The following is a 17096-nucleotide window of genomic DNA, read 5'->3' as shown; positions in this document are numbered from 1 at the left end:
ACATCCTGCAGAACCGTTTCCCACTGGCATCATCCCTTATCAGCTTGGTAAGAGTCAGCGGTAAGCAGTCAATACTGAAATGGATTTCTTGGCAGGAGCGTAGAAGCCCAGCCAAGAAATCAGCACAGAAATTCCTCTCGCACATGAAATATAAAAATGCAGCTCCGAAATCCATCTCTTAGCATCAGTATGTCGACCTTTATTTTCATCAAACGCAACGGATTAATGTTAGCCGTTGATTTCTTATGAATAAAATCTTAACCTTATGAATGAAATCTTAACTGTTGGTAGTATTTGTAGTGATTATCCTAAGGTTTTCGGTACCTCCTCCCATCTCTGATTATGAAAAGTACTTTCTTCTTCCCTTAAAAAAAATTTTGACACCTTCGTTCTGGTTTCGCCAGAAGACGTTCTGCATTCGCCGGAAGGTTTCTTCGTGTAATGTAGTCAGTAGACTGAAATCTCTGTATAGAGGTGGTGGTTGCAGAGTTCTTCCCCCTTTGGCGGAAGTTTTCTTCGAGCGGCGAGAAGACCTAAAATCCTGGTTCTTCAGAGGTGGTGGTTGTAGATTTATTTGGGGGTGGGAATACCTAATAGACCCAATATCATCCATTTGATTGATTCTAACCGCCGTTGGCAGAGATCGAGAGGTCTCACTAGCATGTATCCAGTATCCTCCATTTGCTATTCTCACTCTCTATCTCTAATTTTTTTTAGGGTTTTTAAGTGAAATAACCCTTCTTTGTTTCTCTCAATAGCATGTTCCCCCAATCGCTGGTTGCAGATTTGTTTCTTCGTGCAGCGAGTAGACCCAATATCCCTCATTTCGAGAGTGAGATAGAGAGAGAGAAACAGAGGAAAGATTCTAACCTTAATATATCGACATTGAAATGGTTGGAGAAGGTAGAAGAATCACCGAAAATAAGGGTATTTCCCACCACCAGCAGAGATTTCTTCGATGTTCTATAACGAGGAGTTTACGGTCGTAGGAGAGGAGGAGTTCGCCGGAAAGAGGGTTTTCCCAAAATCCAACACAAAAGAGACGCAATAGATTTTTCAATAGTTTTGTGTGTTTTTTTTATTTGTCTGCTCGATAACTGGTTAAGGGAAGACTCTTAACCGGTTATGGGGTAAGTATCCTGAACGGTTAGGATCTCATAATATATAATCAACGGATTAGATTAATCTGTTGCATTTGTCCATCGTGCTGCAATTTTTTTCCCAATACTTTATAAAATTTCAGAATCGTTATGCATTCTTCTGACACTCTCAAAAAGAAATTGGGCTTTGGTATTTCCTTTGGGCAATAGTTCTCTGTGAGGGATCGTGTGCGACATCAACAGACAATCATTACAACCTTTCAATGGGGTGGGGTGGTCATTTCACTCCCTGTGTCTAGGTGCAAGACACACTCCCCACACAAAACTTTCTCTGTTTTTTCAGAGAGGGGTCACTGCCTGGTCTCGTAGTTCATGTGCCACTGCATGGGCCAATGACAGTGCATGCATGCACGGGCAATGGCCATAGGGGCTGGTGTTGGTCAAACAACGGTCCAGGGATCAAACCATGGTTCCCTAGGAAGACCAAGATATTTATCTTTAGGGTTTTGCATGCCCTGGGTTAGCCCATGGTGTCCTATGGGTGCCCCATTTTAATTTTAGGATTTCCCATGGTCACCCATGGGAACCCTGGTGCATCCCTACTAAGGTTTCTCCTTCCCTATTGCATTCCATAAAATTAATTATCACAATAGGGACGGAGAAATTCGTCTCTAGTCCATCACATGGCAAGAGGGATCCATCCCATACTCGAATGCGCAGTGGAAATTAATCGATTCGAGTTTCTTTCGCATCCCATAAATATTAATAATCAATGAACAGAAGGAATTAATAAAGAACTGCTAACCTGGTGAGCCTCAAGTGTTGCTCCTCCAATAGACAGTGGTTCTTCCTCCAATGAGCGCTCCAAACAAACAGATCTGAACCTCCAATGGTGCTACCAAGGTTCTATATGCCAATCCTAGATGCCCTCAAACTCCTCAGCACAGATCTAGGGTTTCACAAACCCTAACTCTCAAACACAAGTGAGAGAAGCAAGAAGAAGAAGAGATATCACAAGAGGGAGAGAGAGAAACCAAAAACGTAGGAGAGAGAGTGTCTGCTCCAAAAACGTGGAGAGCTTTTTCCTCTGCATTTTTTGGTCCCCTATTTATAATAATAGGGTTTAATTAAATCCTAGATAGATTTAATAGAGCCCTAGTGAGAGTCTGACTCTGTCTCTCTCAGTCTGGCAGTTCTGTTTAAACTGAAAGTGCTACACAGGTGAAGAAGCAGAATCTAATAGGGAAAATATTAATTAGATTCTTTATTTAATTATTAATGGATAATTATAATTAGCACCAAATCCATTAATTAAATAAAGAGCCAATTAAATTAGCAAATTCCAAATAACTCCCTATATGATAACAATTTATCATATACAACCCCCCCCCACTAATCAACACCATCATTATGGAATCTAGGACATGTACACATGTACTACCAAACCCCAATCCATAGTACATGTCCATATAAGAGCATCTGTGCATCCGATCGGGTCCCGCAAAACTCGATAAAACACTTTATTTGAAATAACTATAAATAATCTATCATTTTATGTAAAATAAATTTTGCAAAACCATTTCCAAAACGATATTGGATCCATATTCTGATCCGACCATGCACAGACAGTCTCTATCTTGGTGTTCCCCAATCGGGCAGTGGTGACCGTGTTGGATAACTCCTTCACTCAAAAAGTGTTCACGTATTCCCAGAACACCGACTTTGACTCGCTTGAGTCTCAGTCATTGATGAACCAAAGAATGCGATCACACTTTGCGTGTGAAGGGTTCCCTCAGTATGTGAGTGTCGGTGACACATGTCTATCCCTTCCTACATCCGGCAGTAATACATGAGGGAATCGACAAAGTAGATTCTTCGTCAATGCACACAACAAACATGTGAGCACTCGCATTCGTACCCTGACATCACATGTCTAGGCATACCCAATGCGACGACCATATGATAAGGGTGCCCAGCCCAAGCCCTAGTCGTGACTACCATTTTAAGTATAACTTACAGACACAATGCTCAAAAAGTTTATATCGCATGTGACAATATTAAACTAAAATGTATAAATGTTCAATACAAAGGTGAACCGGGTTGAACCTGACCGAATCGGGTTTGATGGACACACACTTGTCCAACAATCTCCCACTTGTACATCAAAGCCAATTCCCTATACATTTTAAACCCATGCCCTCCATGTGTTTCTCAAACACTCCTGGTGAGAAACCCTTTGTCATGGCATCAGACACATTTTCAGTTGTGTCCACTTTGGAGATACTCACGTCACTCTGCTAGATAATCTCTCTGATGAGGTGATACTTCCGCTGCACGTGCTTGTTCCTCTGATGAGCCCTAGGCTCCTTAGCTTGTGCAATGGCCCCTCTGTTGTCACATAACAGGGGAATAGGGCCCTTGACAAGATCAGGGACTACCTCCAAATGTAATAGAAATTTCCTCAGCCAAACACCTTCTTTTGCTGCATCACAAGCTGCAAGGTATTCTGCTTCGATAGTAGAATCGGCTATAGACTTTTGTTTCGCACTCCGCCACACAATGGCACCTCCACCCATTAGATATACCATCCCGGACGTGGATTTTCTATCATCCTTGTCAGTTTGAAAATCTGAATCTGTGTATCCCAATACTGACAACTGATCAGATCCAAAAACCAAAAAATATTCCTTAGTCCTTCTCAAGTACTTGGGGATATTCTTGACAGCACTCCAATGCTCGCGTCCAAGGTTAGATTGATAATGACTTACCATGCCTACTGTATAGCAAATATCCGGCCTCATACACAACATGGCGTACATAAGACTCCCTCTCTGAGGCATAGGGAATCCTCTTCATCTCTTCAATGTCCGTGCGAGACCGAGGACATTGAGATCTGAAAGATCGACTCCATGTCCGAAGGGAACACTTCCTCTCTTAGAGTTCTCCATACTAAATCGGCCAGGACTTTGTCTATATAGGTAGCCTGTGACAAGCCTAGCATCTTTTTCTGGCGACCTCTTACGAGTTTGATCCCAAGGATATAGCTAGCTTCACCAAGGTCTTTCATCGAAAATGTTGTGGATAACCACTGTTTTACTAATTAAAGGAATTCTACATCGTTACCAATCAATAATATGTCATCTATGTATAAAACAAGAAGACATACTGCCCTCCCACTGATCTTCTTGTAAACGCATGGTTCATCCATGTTTTGATCAAAACCAAACGATTTGATTGATTGATCAAACTTGATGTTCCAGCTCCTGGAAGCCTGCTTCAGCCCATAAATGGACCTCTGCAATTTGCACACCTTTCTTTCTTCCACCAAGGAAGAGAACCCCTTTGGCTATTCCATGTAGATTTCCTCTTGAAGGAACCCATTTAGAAATGCAGTCTGCACATCCATCTGTCAGATCTCACAATCAAAGTGTGCTACGATAGCCAATAAAATTCTGATGGATTTCATCATCGCTACTGGTGAAAAGGTTTCCTCAGTCTGTACCCTCTTTCTAGGTATAGCCCTTTGCTACCAGTCTCGCTTTGAATCTTTCGACCTTTTCATCTGCGCCCTTCTTCCTCTTGAAGATCCATTTGCATCCAATTGGCTTGACGCCAAGTGGTGGATCGACTAGAGTCCAGACCTTGTTGGAATGCATTGAATCAATTTCAGAGCGCATTGCTTCCAGCCACCTAGTGGCATCAACATCCTTTAGAGCCTCAGAGTATGTCATCGGATCATCATCCGATTCAACCGATACCATGTGGAACTCTTCCACTGTTTCCTCTTCGGTTAGAAGAGTTAGCCTGGTGGGTGGTCTAATAGTCCTCCCACTGCGTCGAGGTTCCTCAGGTGTTGGTATTTCAACGGGTATGTCAATTGGTTTCACTTCTGAAAGTGATGTTTCTAAGCTATCTGATAGCTCTTTTATGACTACTGGTTCGGACCTCTGGGTCATCATTTTTTCCTCCAAAAATGTGACATGTTTACTTACAATGACCCTTTGGTCAACTGGGTCATAGAAATAATAGCCTATCGTGCCTTTAGGGTAGCCTAAGAAATAGCATCTCGAAGTCCTAGATTCTAACTTGTCATCATTTGCTTTCGCACATGTGCTATGCAACCCCATACCCTAAGGTGTTGAATACTGGGCTTTCGGCCTTTCCACAACTCAAAGGGTGTCTTGGCTACAGACTTAGATGGAACCCTATTTAAGATATATATCGCTGTTTCTAAAGTGTACCCCCAGAAAGAAAGAGGCAGCTCACTATAAGTGAGCATCGTCCTGACCATATCCAATAGGGTCCGATTGCGTCGTTCGAATACACCATTTTGTTGTGGTGTGCCTGGATTAGTTAGCTGACTAACTATCTCTTGGGATATGAGATGTTCTTTAAACTCATCCGATAGATACTCCCCTCCACGATCGGATCGTAAGGACTTGACGCGTTTATCAAGCTGTCTTTCGACCTCGGCTTGAAATTCTTTGAATTTATCAAAGGCTTCTGATTTCCTACGCATCAAATATATGTAACCATATCTAGAGTAATCATCGGTGAACGTGATAAAGTACTCATACCCATATCTTGCTTGTATGTTTATGGGTCCACACACGTCCTGTGTATCAACTCCAACAGATCTGTGGCTCTAGCACCTTTATTGCTAAAGGGTTTCTTGGTCATTTTGCCCTGAAGGCATGACTCACAGGTGGGGAATGGTTCCACCCTCAGACTCTCTAAAGGCCCATCCCTCACCAATCTACTGATTCTGTCCACATTAATGTGACCCAATCTTAGATGCCATAGATATGTTGAGTTCACTGGAGCTGATTTCCGTTTCAAATCAACATTTGAAACAACATTCGTTCTAATAGGGCAATCTAGAAAATACAAACCACTTTGCATATATCCGGATGCCACAAAGGAATTATTAAAATGAATAATCAATTTAGAATTAAAGAAAAAACTATATCTATCCAAAATAAGTTTTGAAACTGAAATTATCTTCCTCTTGAAAGAGAGTACATAATAGCAATCCTTTAAAACTAAACTAGCAGAACTAAAATTTAAAATAAAAGTTCCCACAGCCAACGCCATGGTCTCAGGTCCAGTGCCCATCCGAAGACGTACTTCATTTCTTTCCAGGTTCCTTGTCTCCTTGAACCCCTGTAAATCATTGCAAATGTGAACAGTGGATCCACTATCCACCAACCAAGAATTAGTCGGGTTCAAAAGACAAATTAGACTCATAAAGAACATGAACATCACATGTACCTTCTTTAGCAGCCTCTGTTTCATCCGGCTTCTTGTCTTTTAAAGTTGCCAGGTAAGCACGACAGTTTTTTTTCCAGTGACCCTCCTTCTTGCAATAGAAGCACTTGCCTTTGCCTTTATTGCCAGACTTCCCACCCTTGACTTTCAGGGTCTTACCCTTACTTTCTTTTTTCTTCTTCTTCCCATTTGAAGAAGGCTTTGCCTCAGTTGCATTGACCTCAGCCTTGTCCTTTTTCAAGGACGCTTACCTCTACCGATTGCATTAGCAAGCTCGGTGAGCTCCATCTCCTTCTCGAACATCTTGTAGGACATCCTAAAAGGTGAGTAGGCGAAGTGAGTGACACTAAGATCACATCGGTCTTGTATCGCAGGTGAAATCGGTCCTCATGGATTTCAATTTTTCAAACAGATTGATCATTTTTATTACATGATCCATCACCGAGTCCCCTAGGACATCTTGGAGCTATAGATTTGACTCACCGCATCGAATGTGCGTGTGTCAACGCTGTTGAACAATTCAAAAAGCTTATCCATTTTACCCCAGGTAGTGCGTATATCCTTGATCGAGTCTACAATCGACTTTTCAACGATCCTAAGATATAGAGTGATGCCTTGGAATCCCTCATGAGGAACTCTTGCATCTCTTCATTTGCCTCAAAATCGTTCGGGTCGGGTTGAGGATGAACTTGTTCATCTAGAACTGTCTATAGTCCTTCAGCAGTCAGGAGCAACTTAATGCTCCGGTACCAATCGACATAGTTTGTACCATTAAGTTTCTATTCGCTAATGAGTGTTAACAGGTTGAAATTAACGACAACCATCGTATATTAATCTACACATGCACAAGTAAATAACCACATGCTAATTAATGACCATTGAAAATAATAAATTGAGCACACACACATCAATGGTCTTTCATGATTTGGATTTCCCTCATAACCCAAAAGATGAATTGGATACCTACAACCCTTGCATGCATAACTTACCCTATCGGGAGTTATTATACACACCATGGTAGTGTGAACTAAGCTGTCCGCCTGATGGGCTTCCAATATTTTCGGCCACCTGGGTGTCATGTCCAGATCCTGTCGGCTGACATACACCCAAGTCATGTACTTACCTATTGCATTAGTTAGAATCATGAAATCATGAAAGATGGCCCACTGTTGCAGTGCCCTCTCACTATCCATACCCTAACGTATCTAGATAGAGGTAAATATAGATAAATGTATGACAGAGCTCCTGGCAATGTCCTGTCGGCTTATGCGGGGTCATGTCACACACTTTCTACATTTATCTTCAATAGAAGGCCATGGACATGTCTACCGATTAAGACTAGTCCATATCATACATGTATTGTGAATAAAGAGGGATTAATTAACTCTCACATACATGGATAGATTTAAACAACATAATTAATCAACATTAATTAAAAAATGATTATGGGATGGCGGCATTTTTAGCAGAAGCAATTAAAGAACCCTCCCAATAAAAATAAAACTAATAAATTTGGGTGCATTTATCATGCCATGGATGCCACGCCTCGATCATCTCCTCCGCCCAATCACGTCTTCAAAGTAGGTGACTTGCATCTCCATAAGCTTTGAGCGCCACATGTGGATCACCATCTACATGCCCTGGGAGTCCTAACTCCTCTAAAATTATAATGAAAACCTAGAAAAAATCTATACACTTTCCTTTCCATAATAATAAAGAAACCCCGCATGGAGAAACCAACCCACCATTTGGGCTGCCCATGGGGTGGAGTACATTTGTTTATAAAAAAAAAAAGGAGAGAGAGAGAAAGAGAGAGAAGCATCACATCCACCCATAACCCCATGTATCACATACATAAACAATCCATCCATTTATTAGAATGTCATTCCTATAATCACATCATAATATAATTTCATGCATGGGCATTGAAGCAAGTGAACCAAAAATTAAAACATGGATTCCTTCAATTATTGAACCACCACATCGCATGTGATAACATGTATCCAAGCCCATAAAATTAAAATCGCATTTTAATTGCAAGTGGGTAAAGAGGGAATCTCTTCACCCATCATCATCCTCCAAAAACAAAACAAAATAATAAAATTATGTTTTAAAAAATCTTTTTTATTTTTATTTATTTTTTATTTTATTGTTAAACTGGAGGGAAAACAATGGGGGTGCATGCAGTCCACTTACGCAGGCTGCAAGCACTCCCTGTGTAGCCCATAGGCACAAGACCCACGGACAGCAGCCTGCAGGCCCACAGCAGCCCGCAAGGGGATGCACACAAGGGTAGGTTCATGGGGAAGGGCGTGCACAGAGGCTTGGCAGCGTGCGCTCCCCCCCCCCCCCCCCCCCCACATATAGAACATGATTAAAAAATTTTAAAATAAAAATTAGTAATCACAACCTAATTGGATACATGCTTCAATAATTGGAATAAACAAAACAAATCAAATCCATCATCACATGGGTAGGTTGTTACACTAACAACATTGTAACTACCCATGTGCACATGGGAAGGTTGTTACAACAACCATATCCTAACCATCCATATGCCAACTTGCATCCCACTCATGATAATCATATTAACCATTAATTATCTAATATTCATGGGTGGGAAAGGTGGCTCTGATACCACACAGTTGGTCAAACAACGGTCCAGGGATCAAACCATGGTTCCCTAGGAAGACCAAGATATTTATCTTTAGGGTTTTGCACGCCCTGAGTTAGCCCATGGTGTCCCATGGGTGCCCCATTTTAATTTTAGGGTTTTCCATGGTCGCCTATGAGAACGCTGGTGCATCCCTATTAAGGTTTCTCCTTCCCTATTGCATTCCATAAAATTAATTATCACAATAGGGACGGAGAAATTCGTCTCTAGTCCATCACATGGCAAGAGGGATCCATCCCATACTCGAATGCGCAGCGAAAATTAATCGATTCGAGTTTCTTTTCGATTCGAGTTTCTTTCGCATCCCATAAGTATTAACAATCAATGAACAGAAGGAATTAATAAAGAACTGCTAACCTGGTGAGCCTCAAGTGTTGCTCCTCCAATAGACAGTGGTTCTTCCTCCAATGAGCTCTCCAAGCAAACAGATCTGAACCTCCAATGGTGCTACCAAGGTTCTACACACCAATCCTAGATGCCCTCAAACTCCTCAGCACAGATTTAGGGTTTCACAAACCCTAACTCTCAAACACAGGTGAGAGAAGCAAGAAGAAGAAGAGAGGTCACAAGAGGGAGAGAGAGAAACCAAAAACGTAGGAGAGAGAGTGTCTGCTCCAAAAACGTGGAGAGCTTTTTCTTCTACATTTTTTTGCCCCTATTTATAATAATAGGGTTTAATTAAATCCTAGATAGATTTAATAGAGCCCTAGTGAGAGTCTGACTCTCTCTCTCTCTCAGTCTGGCAGTTCTGTTTAAACTGAAAGTGCTACACAAGTGAAGAAGCAGAATCTAATAGGGAAAGTATTAATTAGATTCTTTATTTAATTATTAATGGATAATTATAATTAGCACCAAATCCATTAATTAAATAAAGAGCCAATTAAATTAGCAAATTCCAAATAACTCCCTATATGATAACAATTTATCATATACAACCCCCCCACTAATCAACACCATCATTATGGAATCTAGGGCATGTACACATGTACTGCCAAACCCCAATCCATAGTACATGTCCATATAAGAGCGTCTGTGCATCCGATCGGGTCCCGTAAAACTCGATAAAACACTTTATTTGAAATAACTATAAATAATCTATCATTTTATGTAAAATAAATTTTGCAAAACCATTTCCAAAACGGTACTAGATCCAGATTCTGATCCGACCATGCACAGACAGTCTCTATCTTGGTGTTCCCCAATCGGGCAATGGTGACCGTGTTGGATAACTCATTTACTCACAAAGTGTTCACGCATTCCCAGAACACCGACTTTGACTCGCTTGAGTCTCAGTCATTGATGAACCAAAGAATGCGATCACACTTTACAAGGACAGGGTTCCCTCAGTGCACGTATGTCGGTGACACATGTCTATCCCTTCCTACATCCGGCAAGAATACATGAGGGAATCGACAAAGTAGATTCTTCGCCAATGCACACATCAAACATGTGAGCACTCGCATTCGTACCCTGACATCACATGTTTAGGCATACCTAATGCGACGACCATATGATAAGGGTGCCCAACCCAAACCCTAGTCGTGACTACCATTTTAAGTATAACTTATGGACACATAATGCTCAAAAAGTTTATATCGCATGTGACAATATTAAACTAAAATGTATAAATGTTCAATACAAAGGTGAACCAGGTTGAACCTGACAGAATCGGGTTTGATGGACACACACTTGTCCAACAGCTGGGTGGTCATTTTACCACCCAGTGTGTGTTTGTTTGAATGTTATTAATTTTACTCCTTAATTTCAGTTCTTTACTTCACTCCGATTCTGGATTTCTGAAACCTATCATCTAAGGCTTTTAGGAAGCCATCAAATTGGGTTACAGATGCTCTTACAACACTATCTTCCTCCCTGAATAAATAAGATCATGGCATTTAGATAAATGGATTGTGGAAATGTAGCATAACAGTACAAGCATATCAAAGTTCGTTCTGATATTATTTGGAATTTCCACAACGATAAAATATTCCTTCTGTCCATTTTATTTCCTCATTACCTTCACTTGAGAACATAGAAGCAAGTTAGATTTCAATGCCTGATACATGATTTGAGTTTCTAACATGTACTTCCTTGATTCTGAGATTCAACAGAATTTAGCAGTTCTTCTCCTCTGGCATTTATCTTATACTCACAGAGGTATCAGCACTTATCCCAACACCAAAAGTTGAAGATTCAACAGAATTTAGCAATCCCTGTTTTGAGGGTCTACTATTTGTTTCTGGTTTAAGGTCTTGCGGCAACCTATGCTCAACTATTTGAAGATTGGGCCCTAGTTTATGATGATGAAGAACTAGGGTCCCTGATTTGCTGATTTTATTGCATGTATGATTTATCTGGTTGATTGAGGGCAGTCATCTTCCTCCTCAAGTTTGTGATACTTTGTTTTCATGGTGTTTTGCAGATCTAAAGAATCTAAAATTAATTTTTCATTGACCTGATGATTGGGCTGAGGTTTGGGGATTTATTCTCACCTATGAAGGGTTCTTCAATCACCGTTTGAAGATCATCAGACCTACTGATGTTTGATATTGGGAGTTCTCAAATTTACAGCTGGCAGTAATCATGTATTAACACTTTTAATTTGCTAAGAGTGTGTTTGGTAACGTTCTTAGCTGTTCTGAACAATTCTTTTGTTCAAAAAGAACAAAAAAACATGAAAAAGTGTTTGGCTTTGCGGTTCGTTTTTTTCGTTTTTTTAGAACTAACCGGAGGTCTTGAGCACCAAAAGAACGTTCTTTACAGACCGTCTTAGAGACGGTCTGCAAAGAACAAAGAACGAACGAGCAACGGACTAAAGTCACAAACCCGTGATTTTTTTAAAGAAATCACGAAACTCACATCTCTCTCGCTCTGCTACCACGAATTTGGGAGACGACGAAGGGCTTGCTCTGCAACCCTAGGTGAGATCTCTCACTCTCTCTCGCTCTCTCTCCCTCTCTATCTCTCGCATGCTCTGGTAACATTGTTTCCCTCTCTCTGTTTCTCTCTCTCCCTCTCTATCTCTCGCACTCTCTGCACCTCTCTCTTGCTCTTTCCCTTTCTCTGTCTCACTCTCTCCTTCTCCCTGTGTGCGAACCTACTGAAACCCTAGTTGAGGTCTTTCTCCTAGCATCTATTTCGCTTGCCCTCTCCCTCTCCCTACCGATTCTGCATCACTGATTGTACTGGATTAATTGGGATTTTCAGCTGAGTTTCTAGTGCATAAACAGAGGGCTTCGGAAGGTATATTTGAATCCGTTGGAGGTGCTGCCTATTGAGGTGTTGAGGGTGAAAGCCGTGAAATATCTAATCTCACTCCAGTTGCCAGATTTGGCCGTTCTCATCTTCAAAATTTTCGCAGTCAGTTTTCTCTCTATTTACGTCCCGCGTTCGCTCTCTGTTTAAGCTTATAATTAGGATTTTGCTTCATATTATGTCGATCTTCCGTTTTCATTTTCTTGATCTGGTTGGTTTCACAGAGCTTTCAATTGCTATAAGGTTATTTTATAGAATGAACGAATTAATTGGGTTTTCTTTTTCAGATTATGTATTTGTTCAGGCAACTATTCCTTTTTTTCTTCTATTTATGATATCGATCAATTTTGATACTCTGCTGTGTTCCATAGGGAAATGGTTTTTTCTTCTTTTTTTGGATTGTATCATGGTAGTGGGTGTTTCTCTTATCCATCAGGTCGTTTTATTAGTTACTAAAAGCTCCAATCTTTTTTCCTGAGATTTAATTTGTAATCCTGACCTATTTTTCTTGGGCTTTGTTTCTGATTTCTTTGCACAGTCTTAATTTGTAGTAAGTTGGTTTTAACCCTCTTTCAAGTTATTGGTTTGTACTGCACTTCTATTCCTAATGGTGGTTGTCATGTTCTTGGGTATTAGTTTTCACTTTGCTGGTTTGCTTTTCATGTCTTGGTTCCATATTCATGTCTTGCTTTTTAAACCTGTTTAGGTGGTTATGGTACTATGGAAGAACTGTTGGAGATGATAACATGGTCTCAACTAGGAATTCATGATAAACCAGTAAGATGGGGCGCCCTTTAATCCAAGTTACTTTCCTCTTATGTTTCTTGCACTGAATTTGGCAACTGGGTTCTCAATCTCTCTTCCTCTGAAATTTGAGACAGGTGGGCTTGTTGAATGTTGATAAAATATTATGACAACTTACTTGCACTTTCAAAGGAGTGGAGGAAGGTTTTATAGAGGATTCAACAAGACAGATTGTAGTCTCAGCATATACAGCAGAAGAGCTGATCAAGAAAATGGAAGTAAGATGAAGACATTCTTTCTCTTCTTTCAAAAGTAAATATCATTATTTCATAGTGTGGCAAATAATATATATATAAATTTACGTTAGAGTTGGTTGTTAAATTATTGGATTCTGTTAAGAAGAAAAGTTGCAAGAAGTGGCAGGGAATGATTTGTTGCTGTTTTTTATTGCTATTTGCAGGAGTATGCACCACTTCATGACAAGGTTGTACCCAGAAAAAACTGGGAAGTAGACCTATTAGACTCTGCTACTAGTGGGCACCTTTTATATTCCAAATTCAACTTACTTATTTGAATACTGTTCAACTTACATTTTAATTTCTTCTCCATTACCAAATTGATACAAAAAGTGAATACTGTTCAAGTTATATTTTTAGTTCCTTCTCCATTACCAAATTGATACTAAAAGCCAATCTCTCTGTCTCTCTCTCTCTCTCTCTTACTCTTAGGGGTTTATCTTATTTTGAGTTTGTGGAATAAGCCTTTTCAATTTGGTTTCATTTTGTGGGTCGAAAGACTATGACTGTCTCTTTCTCTATTTCAATAAATCCAGTGGTGGTTTTAAAGTTTTACCCTTTCTAGCATTTCTTTAACTATGTAACAATCATCAACTTTTCTGCTACATTTGTTCGAAGACTGGTTTTGATTCTTATTTGCCTTTGATTTCAGACTATAAAATTTTCTTAACTAGATTTTTTTCAGGTAAACATTTTTGTTTTCCACACTGCAGGATCAGCTTTTGATTCATAGACTCTCAAGAACAATGGCAATGTCCGGGGTCCCAAGGAGGGAAGGGAGTTGAGAGTTCATGAAGATGTGGAGGAACTTGCCACTGATTTGGCGGACTATATAGCTGAATTATGTGAGATATCAATGAAGGAGGGGGTCTTTGCCATCGCCTTACCTGGTGGTTCTCTCATCAACTTGATGGGGGTAAAAACACTTTCCCTTTCCACAGCTTCGTTGAGTGATTTCTTTTGGTGCTTCTTGGGCCACTAAAATTCATTCATTGCAAATTAATTCAAAAAAAGAATGGAGAATATAATTTGGTTTAATCTATTGTGTTAATTCATTGACAACTTGATGGGTCTTTAGCTCAAATTGGTAGAGCACTTGGAACATGAGCATGTTCCAAGAGGATGGTGGTTCGAGTCCACCAAGGCCCCCTTTATTCAATTGTTCATAGCATAGTCAGTCATGCCACTAATCCATACAAGAACCCAATTTTAATGGCATCTTTGAAATTTGACATATTTTTATACTTACTTTGGTTATGTTAATGAGATATTTTAATTTTATGCTAAGGTTGGTAAGTGAAAAGGATTTTACAAGTCTATTTTTTGGTATAATTGACAAAGAAATGGCATTATTGTAATTAATATCAAATAGGAAAGAACAGGTTTTACCAAACACCATTTTCGTTCTGAACGGCGTTCTTGAGACCGTTACCAAACAATCATTTTCGGTCTCAGAAAGCCGTTCTAGACCAAGAACGCAAAAGAACGTTTCTAATCAAGAACGGGTGTTCTTTATTCAGACCGTTACCAAACGTAGCCTAAGTCTCCCTCTGGTTGATTGTTGACCTCTCTTATGACATAGGTCACTGGTATATTGCTAATTGGTACCTCATTCTGGTCCCTCACCCTTCATAAGTGCTGATTATTAGTTTCAATCTTTTTTTTTGTGATCCCCATTGCTCTCTGTTTTTCTTATCGGTTGTTCATTAAGTTGTTTATATAATGGCCGACCCCAAGCACCCTTCCGATAATGTGAATATCCAAATCACAACTATTAAACTCAATGGAATGGGTAGCAATCTTCTATGGTCTCAGGCTTCCAAGGTATACATTATTGCCAAGGGTAAATTGAAGTATCTTTTGTCTGACCCTCCTTCTGTTGATTCCAAGGACCCGTCCAAGCTCTAGGCTTACGATGAATGGATGCAGGAGAATGATACGGTACTTATGTTTATGGAACAGCATGGATCAGTCCATTACTGCCAATGTCATATTTCATCCCACTGCTAAAGGAGTATGGGATGACTTGAAGAGAGCCTTCTCCCATGAGAAGAATATTTCCCGTGTCTATGATCTTTATGACAAACTGTTCATTTTTCAACCAGGGACACAAGTCATTGAATGAATACTTTAATTCTTTTATTGGTATTCGTGAAGAACTCAATATCCATCAGCCTCTCACCACAAATTTGGAATAGCAACTTTAGAGAGGAATTTTTTTGTGGCATAGTTTATGGCTGGACTAAACCCTAACTTTCAGTTAGTAAAAAGTCAAGTTCTTGTTGGTAGAAGGTACCCTCTCCCAATAAGTCCTTTGCACGTCTACAACGAATTACTACTACTTCTCAGACAGATATCACTCCTCCTAAGGAGAACTCTGCCTTTATTGCTGGCCGTTGCCACAGATCTAACCTCCCTGGGAGGGGGCATGGCTCGTGGAGTGTTTGTGGACATGGTAATTGAATTACAGGTGGCCAACAAAGTAATAGACCTCTCAGACCATGTACCTCCTGTGGCAAACCCAATCACACTATTGAAACATATTGGTGTAGACAATGAATTTTGTCACCACCACCTCCCCCCCGGACGATGATGACAACAGTATATGGACAGAAGACATCTCTCTCAAGTCACCCAAGAACCCATAAAAACACCCCTAAAAAAAAATTGATCAGTTTTATAAAACGATCACACAAAGAACAAATGGAGCTAACCCAAGGTCAGTGACACCACCCAACTAGATATCAAGAATACATTCTTGTACAGTGATTTACAAGAGGTGTACTAATGTATACATTGACGCTGCCCTTCCCTAACATTTTGAGCTTTTAGGTAACATGATAGCGAACATGGTATCAGAGTAGGGAGGTCAAGTGTTCGACTCCTGGGAAGTGCATCGGAAGATTTTTCCCGACATTTCTTCTCCCTCAGTGCCGCGTGAGCTCCACATGCAAGGACCATGCGTGAGTGTTGATGTATACCTTCATGCTGCCCATCCCTAATAGTTCGAGCTTTTAGGTGAAACGGTAGCGAAGGTGTTATATCAAGGGGAGAATTCCCACAAAGTTTGCAAACTACAAAAAAAACTAATTATGGATTGAAGCAGTCCCCTAGAGCTTGATTTGAAAAATTCAGCTCCATTGTCACTAAGTGTGGATTTTCATAGTGTTACTCTGATCACTCAATTTTTTATTGTCGCTACGGTCCAAAGGTGGTGGTACTAGTAGCTTATGTAGATGATATTTTGTATCTAGTAATGATACATCTAGTATTGTAGAAGTCAAGTCTTTTCTATATCAATACTATCAAATGAAAGACTTGGGTTCTCTCAACTACTTTCTTGGCATCAAAGTTATCCATAGCAAGAGAGGGATTAGTCTATCCCAGCGGAAGTATGGTTGGATCTTTTGATAGAAAGTGGCATGCTTGGCTGTAAACCATTGAAAACTCCTATAGATCATCATCAGAAGTTTGGCACAAATGAGGGTGAGGTGTTTGAAGATCCTCAGTGTTACAAAAGACTTGTTGAGAAGTTTATATATTTAAGTATTACTCGTCCTAACACTTCCTTCGCAGTAGGTGTGATCAGCCAGTTTATGCAGTCACTGAAGCAAATTCACTGGGAGACGGCTTGTCATATCTTAAGATACCTAAAGGGAGTTCCAGGAAATGGACTGAATTACAAACTGCATCAGAATGTTGATCTAGTACAGTTTTTCGATGCGGATTGAGCCGGTGCTGATGGGGATAGGAGGTGTA

The sequence above is a fragment of the Telopea speciosissima genome, chromosome 1, assembly GCF_018873765.1.
Source record: "Telopea speciosissima isolate NSW1024214 ecotype Mountain lineage chromosome 1, Tspe_v1, whole genome shotgun sequence".
Taxonomy (NCBI): Eukaryota; Viridiplantae; Streptophyta; class Magnoliopsida; order Proteales; family Proteaceae; genus Telopea; species Telopea speciosissima.
This window is presented reverse-complemented; position numbering follows the sequence as displayed.